This window comes from Poromitra crassiceps (assembly GCF_964638095.1).
Source record: "Poromitra crassiceps genome assembly, chromosome: 1".
In the NCBI taxonomy this organism is placed as follows: Eukaryota; Metazoa; Chordata; class Actinopteri; order Beryciformes; family Melamphaidae; genus Poromitra; species Poromitra crassiceps.
The window spans coordinates 95,114,238-95,126,329 of NC_139623.1; positions in this window are offsets into that span (position 1 = coordinate 95,114,238).

A 12,092-nucleotide genomic window follows, 5' to 3' on the forward strand; every position below is an offset into this window, starting at 1 on the left:
GAGAGACGCTGCTTTGAGACAGGTTTACCTGCCCAAGGTTTTGCACAGGAGATGATGAGAGATGAGATAAACTTTATTGTCCCTGGAGGGAAATTTGTCTTGGGCAAAAAGTGCCAGTGCCAACATAGGTGTTACAGACACAGTAACAAAACAAACACGGTCACAGTCACAGCATTGCACTTCACCACAGAAAGAGTGCCAGCTAGACACAAGATTGCACTATTTCGAAGATTGCACATGCCCTATTGCATAGTGTGTTTAAATCATCGAACCAGTTAATAAGGGAAGAATAAAATAAGCAGTAAAACCATAATACCATAAAAATCATACAAATAGAAATCAATATAAAAATCAAATCAATTAAAATTAAAACAAATCAAAATCAAAATCGGCAGCGGATTTAATAAAAGAATAAGAGAATAAAAGAATAAACCAATAAAAATGGGGTTAAGAGGTTAGAGATGAACAGCTGATCGCTCTTCCTTAGGCCCCTCATCCTCGTGTAAGTCACAGCACAAACTGGAAAAGCAGCAAAGGCCAATGGGAGAACATGAGCCAATCACCTTAGGCACAAAGGCCAGGTTGGGTCTCAGTCATCCTCACAGCCCCCAGAGCGAAGTGTGCACATGAGGGACGGACAGAGAGCTTGTGAAAAAAGGATGCCTATCTCTGATATGAAATAAAGAAAATGAGGCAGACAGGGCAAGGACAGCTCATAACCTTGGGTAATCCTGATCATGATCATCATCATCAGTATATAAATGGGAGCTAGGGCTCTGTTTGTTTCTCTGTCTCTCTGTCCCATGTGCCACTGCCCACTGTGATGTCATAAATCCCACTGTGACAACATCAGGTCCGACTGTGATGTCATAAATCCCTGTGACATTATCAGTGATGTGTGACATCATCAGTGATGTCAGAAAATCCCACTGTGACATGATCAGTGATGTCACAAAAAAGAAATGGGAGTCTAGCTTCAGACCCCCGTCTTCAGCCATGGACAGCTGTATGTTGCCAGCTCCAGGACACGTGATCCAGCATCCCTGAAGTATGCCATCAAGGAGCCGCGTATGCAAGCTGCAGGGCGAGCTGGGTGAGCAGCCGAGCGGGCGAGGCCGCAAAGTGGGCAAGGCCGCAGGGCAGGCAAGCTGGGTCGCGCGAGAAAAGAAGTCTACTTTGAGCAGTGCTTGATTCTTTGCTCTTGCCCTGGATATGAGAGTGAGAACTTGCCTAGATATAGCTATTATATAGGGAAGAGAGCGGGATGACCTCATCACACAGCATGGATCAAACGAGCGTGCTAACTTTGAATGGCTCCAATATACTGAAAGCCCAGAGTTTCAACATACCAGCCCATGGCTAAAGACGGGGGTCTGAAGCCAGACTCCCACTTCTCTTTTGTGACATCACTGATCACTGATCATGTCACAGTGGGATTTATGACATCACAGTGGGACAGACAGACAGACAGACAGACAGAGATATATATATATATATATATATATATATATATATATATATATATATATATATATATATATATATATATATATATATATATATATATTAGGGCTGGGACTTTAACGCGTTAATTTCGATTATCGATTAATTAATTACAGACAAATTAACGCGTTAAAAAATCAACGCATTTTAATTGCACTTTATTTTTGCACTCAAGAGACCACTGAACGTCTCTCAGTGGACGAACCCAGGCATACCGATCATACCAACGCATTGCTTGGCCTGGTAGATGCGAAGTTTAGATTTAAAAAAACTCCCAGATAAAATGCTCCCTGATCTTTTTAATCGAGTCCCACCACTAATATATATATATATATATATATATATATATATATATATATATATATATATATATATATATATATGACATCATCAGTGATATCATAAATTCACTCACACACACAGTCACGAGAGAGACTGAGGGAGAGGGAGAGAGACTGAGGAGAGGGAGAGAGGAGAGGGAGAGGAGGAGAGGGAGAGGGAGGAGAGGGAGAGAGAGGGGGGAGACTGAGGGAGAGATAGAGAGGGGGAGAGATCATTTCAAGGTCAGGATTGAGACTTTGGCTGCCAAGGACCTGGGACAGCGGGTGATGACCTTTACTTGGGGGTTACATGGTTGATATGACCAGAGCTGTTTACTTCCTGCTTGCACCAGGCGAAGAGCTTGGCTGCAAGCATTTTGTATACCTTTTGTCATCCACAGATTTTCTGTGTATTTGCTTTTATTGCTGTATTGTTTTAGTGAGCAGTGCCTTTTGTGGGCAAAATCTGCAAACGTGTCCACCGTGGCATTTTGGAGAATTTGAAAGCCAAAGTCTCAATCTTGACCTTCCAGCGGAGGAGACGTGGTAGCCATATTGGCCACAGGAGAAGACGACATACAGGTCATCTTTCTGCAGGTGTAAGATAAGTGTTTTTGGGCGCGCAGGCTTGAAAAGTTCATAGACCATTTTGGAGAATTTGAAAGCCAGTCTCACATCTCACCACTATAATTGAGCGGGCGAGGGTAGAATGTGTTAAAAGAGACTATGAAAATATATAGCCTATTTATTGAGGAGTGCTTTCACGGTGCCATTTTGGAGAATTTGAAAGCCACAAGGGTGAGCAGTGGCCATTTCTGCGTCTGTCCCACTGATGACATTACATTACATTACATTACGACATTTGGCAGACGCTTTTATCCAAAGCGACTTACAATAACACATTTTTGTCAGCAATAGAGCAATCAACTATGCAACACAGTCTATGACAACTACAACTTCTGAAGGAACAGTGGTACAAGTTTAGTTCAGGTTATTTTTTTATTTATTTTTATTTATTTTTATATAGAGAGAAAGAAGTTAGTTCAAGAAGGGCCCAGATGGAGCCTGAAAAGGTGTGTCGTTAGTCTTTTCCGAAAGATCGGCAGCGATTCGGCCATCCTGACCGAAGGTGGAAGCTCGTTCCACCATTGAGGTGCCACGGACGAGAAGAGTCGCGAACGAGATGAGCGACTTTTGAGCCCCCGTAGTGGAGGAGGGGCGAGGCGTCCTGCACTGGTGGAGGAGCGGAGGGAACGGTGAGAGATTTGGAGCCTGACCATAGATTGTAAGTACAGGGGGGCTGTCTGGTGTACTGCCCTGTAGGCCAGAACCAGTGTTTTGAATTGAATGCGTGCCGAGATGGGAAGCCAGTGAAGGTCCCGGAAGAGGGGAGTGACATGAGAGAATTTGGGTTGGTTGAATACCAGACGGGCTGCAGCGTTCTGAATGAGCTGAAGCGGTCGGATGGCTGCAGCAGGTAGCCCAGCCAGAAGAACATTGCAGTAGTCCAGGCGAGAGATGACCAGTGCCTGGACCAGGAGTTGTGTTGCTTCCCTTGTGAGAAACGGATGGATTTTGCGGATGTTGTACAGGGAGAACCTACAGGAGCGGGCAGTTGCTGCGATGTAGGCTGAGTTGGACAGCTGATTGTCAAGGATCACTCCAAGGTTCTTAGCTGTTTGAGAGGGAAACACCGTAGTGTTGTCAATGGATATGGAAAGATCGGTGAGGGGACAGTCTTTCCCGGGGAGGAAGAGTAGCTCTGTCTTACCAAAATTCAGCTTGAGATGGTGGGCAGACATCCAAGCACCAATGTCTTTGAGGCATGCAGCAATACGTGCCTCGATTTGGGTGTCTGAGGGGGAAAAGAGAGGTAGAGCTGAGTGTCGTCAGCATAGCAGTGATAAGAGAAGCCATGAGATGAGATCACATGGCCAAGAGATCTGATATAGAGAAGGACTAGCAAGGGGCCCAGGACTGAGCCCTGGGGCACACCTGTGCTAAGAGTACATGATCTGGATAGGGATCCTCGCCATAGAACCTGGTGTGAGCGGTTAGAGAGATAGGAGGCAAACCAGGAGAGTGCAGATCCTGAGATGCCTAGATCAGAGAGAGTAGAGAGAATAATCTGGTGATTTTTACTGTATCAAAAGCTGCAGACAAGTCAAGGAGGACAAGGACAGAGGAGAGGGATGAGGCCTTAGCAGTGTGTAGTATGACATCATCAGTGATGTCATAAATCCCACTGATGACATCATCAGTGATGTCATAAATCCCACTGATGACATCATCATTGATATCATAAATTCACTCTCACACACACACACACACACACACACACACACACACACACACAAAAAGTCACGAGAGAGACTGAGGAGAGGGAGAGAGAGGAGAGGGAGAGAGAGGGGGGAGAGACTGAGGGAGAGAGACTGAGGGATTGTGCGCGCGCCTAGGATTCGAGCGCGTGTAGCGCGCGAGATGCCTAGTATATCGTTGCTGTCGGGCGGAAACCTTGTATCTCAAAATTTTGCCATTTTTGCTTTGTTTCATAAATGGATTTAGTGGGTACCCAAAAGTAACCTGTGAAAGTTTAAGGTACTTTGGACCAGCAAAAGATGTTATATTCTGGCAGCAAACACAGTGTAACATCAAAGGAATAGGCAGTTAAATACAAATATAGTTGTTAACAGAGGCAACGGCGTTGGAAGCACGGTGCGGTGGGCGCTGCAGCACCCCCTGGTGGCAAGAGATGTAAAAAAAAAAAAAAAAAAAAAAAAAAAAAAAAGTTTTTTTTTTTTTTTTTTTACAGTGCACCTGAACGCAACATGCAAAATACCCGCTGAATAAGTGTCCAAATGTTCATGTAATTCTGGCCAATACTCCACTTCTGTTATAACATTTCAGTCTGGAAGATATAATCTTTATGACTACCTTAAAAGGCTAAATGAATAGCTTAGAAAATGAATAGCACCGGGGGCCCATGGTACTATTAATCCGGCCCTGGATATATCGGAGGAATAGCAGGTAGGCTATCACTGTCCCTGAGTCCTGAGGGTAAATTGAGTAATGCTGCAGAGAAGAGGAGAAGACACTGAATAATGACATCACAACAGTATAATCCTAATGTTAATTTAAAATTTAATATTCCTCTAAATATGGCTAAAAGTCCAAAAAGGGTGGGAGAGAGAATGAGGATTCCAACACAGCAGTGGGAGCAAGTGGTGACATGGAGGTGAGTGAGAAAAGGTGACTGAATAATGACACAACAGTCTAATCTTAATATTAATATTCCTCTAATCTGGCTACAAAGTGGTCAAATTTTTTGGCGCCCTATGGGCGCCGTCAGCCGTCCCCCCCAATGTTGAATCGGTGGCAGCACCCCCTACCTAAAAGTACTTCCAACGCCACTGAACAGAGGTAGTAGTTACAGAGTAGGCTACATAAATCTTGATTCACATGGGATCTACTCCACTTTACAAACTTATTTCAGTTGCCCTGCCCCCACCCCAGCCTTTGGTTTTATTGATAATTACCAACAGTTTGTTTCAGAAACTCCATGAAGCTCCCCCAGATGATCACAAATATTGTTTAAAGCTAATCCCACTTTTATGCACTTTGTAGAGAAAATGAAGAGTGTCTTTGCACCAGTAGATGGCAGGGTTTACCTTTCATAATGAGATGAGTATAAGACTCATGCAGGAAGCCACTCTGAACCTGAGGGAATAATTGTCCCTTCCCTGCACTGCTACCTGAAATATTTGCAACAGATCAGAATGGGCATGTGCATATGAACAGACAGAAAGTGTGAGAGAGAAATAGAGACAGAGAAAATGCTCCAGAGCTTAATAACTGGCTAGGATTACCTTTTGTCAAATGTACTGGCCAACTGGAAGTGAGAGGTTTCCTGCTGAGGAGACATCATGAGAATCTGAAGGGAAATATGACACTGAAATTACTGAAAGTTTCACTCTCCTGGGTGTGATATTTCTCTCTCTGCCTCTGATTGGCCTAGCGTCAAACGTTAATCCAAACACATTCGCTTGGCTATCCTGCATCTCTTTCTACAGTCTGTGGTCAGACTCAGTGGGTCAGACAGACAGCAGTTACGCTTGCTAGCCTGCATGAAAAACACCACCGTGTGTTTATGTTTTTAATATAGCCTGTATCTATGGTTTATAACGCTGCCGCTACTCTTGGCAATGCATGCAGCGTGACTGAGAATTGATCAGGATGATATAAAAACAGGGTCAATGCGCATTTACATTGAACTAATCCAGCTCATTGTAACACAATTACATGTATTTGAATTTAAATATTAATCAGAGGACACAAGGTGATGAAATTTAGAATGACAAGAGTTATTCGGTTATACGGTTTGCAATGGTAACGTTTAATATAAAGTAAGATCTCACACATAACCTATTGATGATATTGAACATGAGCAGCAGGTGCAAAACAATCATTAAATCAACAAGCATGAGATGGCAGATGGCAGCATATAGAATCAAAAGGTTATGTGTGAAATCTTACTTCATTATATTGAACGTTACAATTGCAAACTGTATAGTAACTTTAGTAACTTTTAGAGTTATTTAGGCCTACTTAGCCTATTGCACAGACATATGAATGTGTATTTTTTCTTGTCATTCTAAATTTCATCACCTTGTTTCTTCTGATTTATATTTCAATTCAAATACATGTCATCTTGTGTTACAATGAGCTGAATTAAAGTTCACTGTAATGCATTGACCCTGTTTTTATATCACCCTTGATCAATTCTCAAGTGGTAATCAAGTATTTTATCTTTTTCCCCCCTCTATAAGCTACATACGTGCACTGACACAGTGGCGTATTTCATGCAGGCTAGCAAGCAAAACTGCTGTCTGTCTGATCCACTGAGTCTGACCACAGACTGTAGAAAGAGATGCAGGATAGCCAAGCGAATGTTATTGGATGAACGCTTGACGCTAGGACAATCAGAGGCAGAGAGGGGCGGATCATGCCTTCGCATAGCCTTTGCCATCATGGGGAAAAAAATGTTGCGTCCTTTTCCTTCCTCATCTATTGTGCTTTAGGGTCAGGAAAGTCCCAAATTCCAAGCTGCCTTGAATGCAGCATAAATTCCAACTGAGTTTCGCTGACTTCATACTGCATCACCAAAAACATTTTTCCGGTGAGGAGGAGGAGGAGGAGGAGGAGGAGGAGGAGGAGGAGGAGGAGAAGAAGAAGAAGAAGAAGAAGAAGAAGAAGAAGAAGAAGAAGAAGAAGAAGAAGAAGAAGAAGAAGAACTACGGCTGTACAACCCAGTCTCTGACGCAGGGGACAACTGTCGCCAAGAGACTCATTCTGAAGGAGTGGAAGTCCCCCTCTCCATCTTCTTTTCAGCTGTGGCTGACGGACATGGTCTCGGTTATACATTTGGAGAGACTCCGGTTCCTGAGGACCAATTCACTATTTGCGACCCTTTTCTAGCCTACTTAGATGAGAATAAGAGCGACAAGTAACTTACTCACCTGACTTTTCATGGACCCCTTGCGTGGGATCCCACGCACATCTCTTACAAGCACATAAGCACTCGACGCGGCTGGTAGCGCCATGTTGTAACATGAATGTTGATATACAGTATGTATGTTTTTTGTTTTTTGTTTTTTTGTCTGAGCCTGTTTTTGTTTTCTATGTTTTGAAAATTACAAAATAAAATTTGGAAAAAAAGAAGAAGAAAAGGCTAATTATGCCATCTATGAATAATGTTGCATGGTGTTCAGTTCACATTGACAAAACTTTAGCCAAACAGATGTTTTGTTAAATATCAAGTTTGAGCCTAGAATAGAACAAATGCTAAATAATTGCACGTTATAAATTAGGTTTTATTCCAGAAGACTGGTACAATGATTTTGAAAATAATTATCTGAAAATAGTTACACAACAGTTTGAAAACAGCTGAATATGCATCCACCAACGTTACATACTTAACAAATGCTGTTTGGATTGAGAACATAGTAATCACTGTGGTCTGTGGATACCACATTTTGGAATGAAACCGCATATTTTCTTTTGATTTTGCCTTCTTGCCACATGTGCCACATGTCACATAGGCTACCTTGTAGAGACTCAACTTGTCCTCGCAAAACCTGCTGTTTATAGGAACTTTTCCCTATGTTGACTGAGTACGACACGAGGTTAATGACACCAGTTCTACTGCTCTGTGGAAAAGAAACCTTATAACCTTTTTCAGAGTGAAGTCAAACAAAACCCCGGAAATCTCCAGAGCTATTTTTAGGTTTTGTTATCAAATGACCTTTGGTGTTGTTAAATATGGGTACAAAAAACTCGGGAACTGCAATATCATCATAGACCAAATTAGTAAGATGATCAAAATAGGCCTTTTGATGATAGACAAGTGATGATAAGACACTAGGAATACATTCAATCTAATTCTCTTTTGGGAGAAGGTCTCTGCATCAACAGTGGATTGAATTGACTTTCTTGCACCCCTAGATGAGGCCCAAAGCAAAACCAACACCACTTATATTCTTCCACATCATGCAGACACCAGTGGACCAGCAGTGGCTCTTGTCACTCAGGCCTGAACCAGAAGTATAAGTTATCCCTGTGAGGTAACACGATCACTAACACTGGGGCTTTAAAATAACTCCTCTAGTGCTGGCTGTGGCTATCCAGGCTGAGGGCAAGGCTGACCAGGGGGTAAACTGACTGCAACATGGGTCAGAGCGTGGGGCACCAACACACTGCTCCACACACACACACACACTCACAGATGCTACGCAGCTTAAAGGCTATTATGGCACTCCTGGCATGCACATGAGGAGTAGAGCGGTTGAATGAGCTGTTCCTGGCTGCTGTCTTTAAGCCAATTGCTTTTTGGGGAGGTCCAACCACCCATTCCTGTGTCAGCACAAGAGCAGAGCAAGCCCGCATTGACCTAGTCTCACTTGCCAGCCAAGCCAACTTGTCTTTACTAGTTACTTGTATGAACTACTCTCTAAGTTAATAGTTAGTCGATTCTTATAAAAAAAATCTACTTGTCCATTATGCAACAGCGATGTAATATTCTGATCAAAAGTACATGGCTGATGTAATTAACATTTGCCCAAAATCTAGGTCTAGGGGGCACGGTGGCGCAGTGGTAGCGCTGTCGCCTCACAGCAAGACGGTCCTGAGTTCGATTCCCACCTGGTACGCCGTGGGCGCTGAGGGTGTGTCCCCATTCCCATTTCCTCAGAGCCTACTGCCCAGGTGGGCTCGTCAAAAGGGCCTTTCTGTGTGGAGTTTGCATGTTCTCCCTGTGCTCCCCCACTAAAAACATGCACACACAAAAAAAGGTCTCCATTGCATTATGCTAGGAAACTAGGGCACCTTGCTTGCTTGAGGACCAATGAAAAATGTTTATGTCATGACTGTTTATTCAAACGGTAGTTTAAATTGGCATAACTCTTTTTATAGATAAGTAAGAGTCAGCCATAATAGAGTGCTGTATTGGTAATTTCACAATGTGATGGTGCACAACACACACACTGTTTATTCAAAGATAGCTCTGTAATGTGATGCATGTTTCAGTTGAGTTTTGAGTGTTGGGTTTCAAACTCAATAGCGGGGGAACGATCACAGGGTCGACAACAAACTGATATCATAAGAGCTGAGTCTCATTGAAGGGGTCTGGCATTTAGTGGGAACATATATTCAATAGACATAGACATAAAGTAAAATGTAAATTATTACTAATAAATCTTCAACAAATGATTAAAGATAAAGTAAGATAAATTTACAGTTTAATGATCCCCAAGGGGAAACTGGGATGTTTCCAACGCCTCTACCAATCTGGGGAGAGTTGTTGACTAGGACATGCTTCCTCCGACACATGTGCTCACCAGCCGCTTCTTTTAACCTGACAACCAGGAGTTTCACTGGCAGGACGTAGTGCGTGGGAGGATCACACTAGCTCCCCTTTCCCTGAACAGGCGTCCTAACCAACCAGGACACATACCCTTAATCTGGGCTTTCCACCTGCAGACATGGCCAATTGTGCCTGTATGGACGCCAAACCAATATCATGGGGGCTCGAACCTGCAACCCTCATGTTGGTAGTCAGGGAATCTACCACTGCACTACACAGACCACACCACAATGTATTAATGTATTTTAAAATACAGAAACACATTCAGAAGTATGTTGTCACAAATTACTTTTTTTCTCTCTCAATATTTTATTTAAAAACAATTCTGAACAGTACATGAAAAAAAACACGAACAGGCCAACAAAAAAAACACATGATCAACATTCAATATTACAATGTGGTGCTACCAGCTGCTTAAGGTGCTTATGTACTTATAAGAGATATTGTGCAAGGGATCCCACGCAATGGGTCCATGCGAAACCAGCCAGGTGAGTCACCTGTCGCCCCTAACCTCATCAAGGCAGGCCAGGAACGGGTCTCAGATGGCAGAGAATTTTTTAATGAGTTGGTCCTCAGGAACCTAAGTCTCTCCATCCGTATAACAGAGGTCATGCCGTCAACCACAATTGAAAAGGAGTTGAAGAGGGGGATTTCCATTCCTTCAGAATGAGTTTCTTGGCAACAGCTGTCCCCTGCATCAGAGACTGCTGCACAGCTGTAGGGAAGTTCAGAGAGGACTCTGAACACCAGAAGATGGCGACTTCTGCCTCCGGCTGAAGGGTTATTTTGTAGGCCTTAGAACAGAGGTTCTCAAATGTTTTTCAGCCAAGGACCCCTTACAAGATAGAAAATATACCGGGGACCCCCTCATTCTGATTTGTGATTTTGGGCTAAGCTTAATTGTTTCCACGGTAACGTGCTTGACTTTTAATTTGATAGGTTTGTTATTAGAATGTAATCCATGAACCATTTTAGATTTAAAGCATAAACTATTTTCGTTGAACTATGAAGATTTTGCAAAAAAAAATATATATATATTTTTTTTTATTACATTACATTTACATTACGCATTTAGCAGACGCTTTTGTTTTGTCCAAAGCGACTTACAATATCACAATTTGTCAACAGTCCAGAAAACCACTATGCAACACAATCAATGACAGCCAAGATATTTTGATAGACTAGCACCATGTAGGAAGTAGTTTGAGAAGGAATAAGTAACATGTCGCATTTTCTTTTTAATTATTATTATTTATTTATTTTACTTGAAAACTTTTCGCGGACCCCCTGGCAAAGTGCCACGGACCCCCATTTGAGAACCACTGCCTAGAGTACCAGTCAAATATTTTGGCCCAGAATCCCGTTAGTGAAGGGCAGAACCAAAAGGCATGAGATACAGAGCCAGATTAACACCCCCAGGGGCCCCTGGGCACTGAAGCTCCCAGGGGCCCCCCTACCCATCGTCCGGATGTTTGGATGTTTTTTCGCCATATTTAGAGGAATATCTCATTTTAAATTAACATTAGTATTATACTGTTATGTCATTATTCAGTTTCTGAGATTCAATTTCTCACTCACTCATAGGCGATTCTAGACTTTGCAAACAGGTAGCACCGGCAGGATAAAAATATTAGTCTGACTGGGGGGTTTCTGGACAAAGAAATTTTGTACATTTTAAAGTAAAATGCATGAATCTGATGCACTCTGAGAGCAAAAGGAAGAGGCTAATCTTCACATTAATATCCTCTTCACTGTGCTGTGGCTTTACAATGATGAAAAAATAATTACATTACAGACATTACATTTCCAATACAAAACAGCAGAGGGTGCCGCAGCACCACAAGCACCCCCACTTCCCCCGCCCCTGGTCACCACTTGCTCACAGGCATCCAATGAGACTAAATCATCAGACTTAATCTTCTTGGAAACAAATTTTATGTTGTCCTGATTGGTCTTAGATTTGTGTCATAGTTCTGTGGAGCCCAACATGAGCCTGACCAAATTTTTTTTTTTTTTTTTTTGGAGGGCCCCTTCACCCCGAGGGCCCCGGGGCGCGTGATTTCTAACCCCACATAGGATAAGCAATAACCACGCCCTGTGGCGCCAGGATTGGCCAGGAGCATTGAAGCTTGGGACTAAAGCACCTGGGGTTTTTCATTTTTTAAAATAAAGATGTTTAAAAAACTATTGCTTGTTACATTTTCAGTGCTGTACCTTTTCTCTGGGTAAGAATTGAGCTTGAAATTAACGATATGATACATTATATTATATGAGCTATGAACGTGAACACAACGCTGTTTATATTATTGCATGTTTTTGTAGATTGTGTACATTGTGTAGATTACAATTAT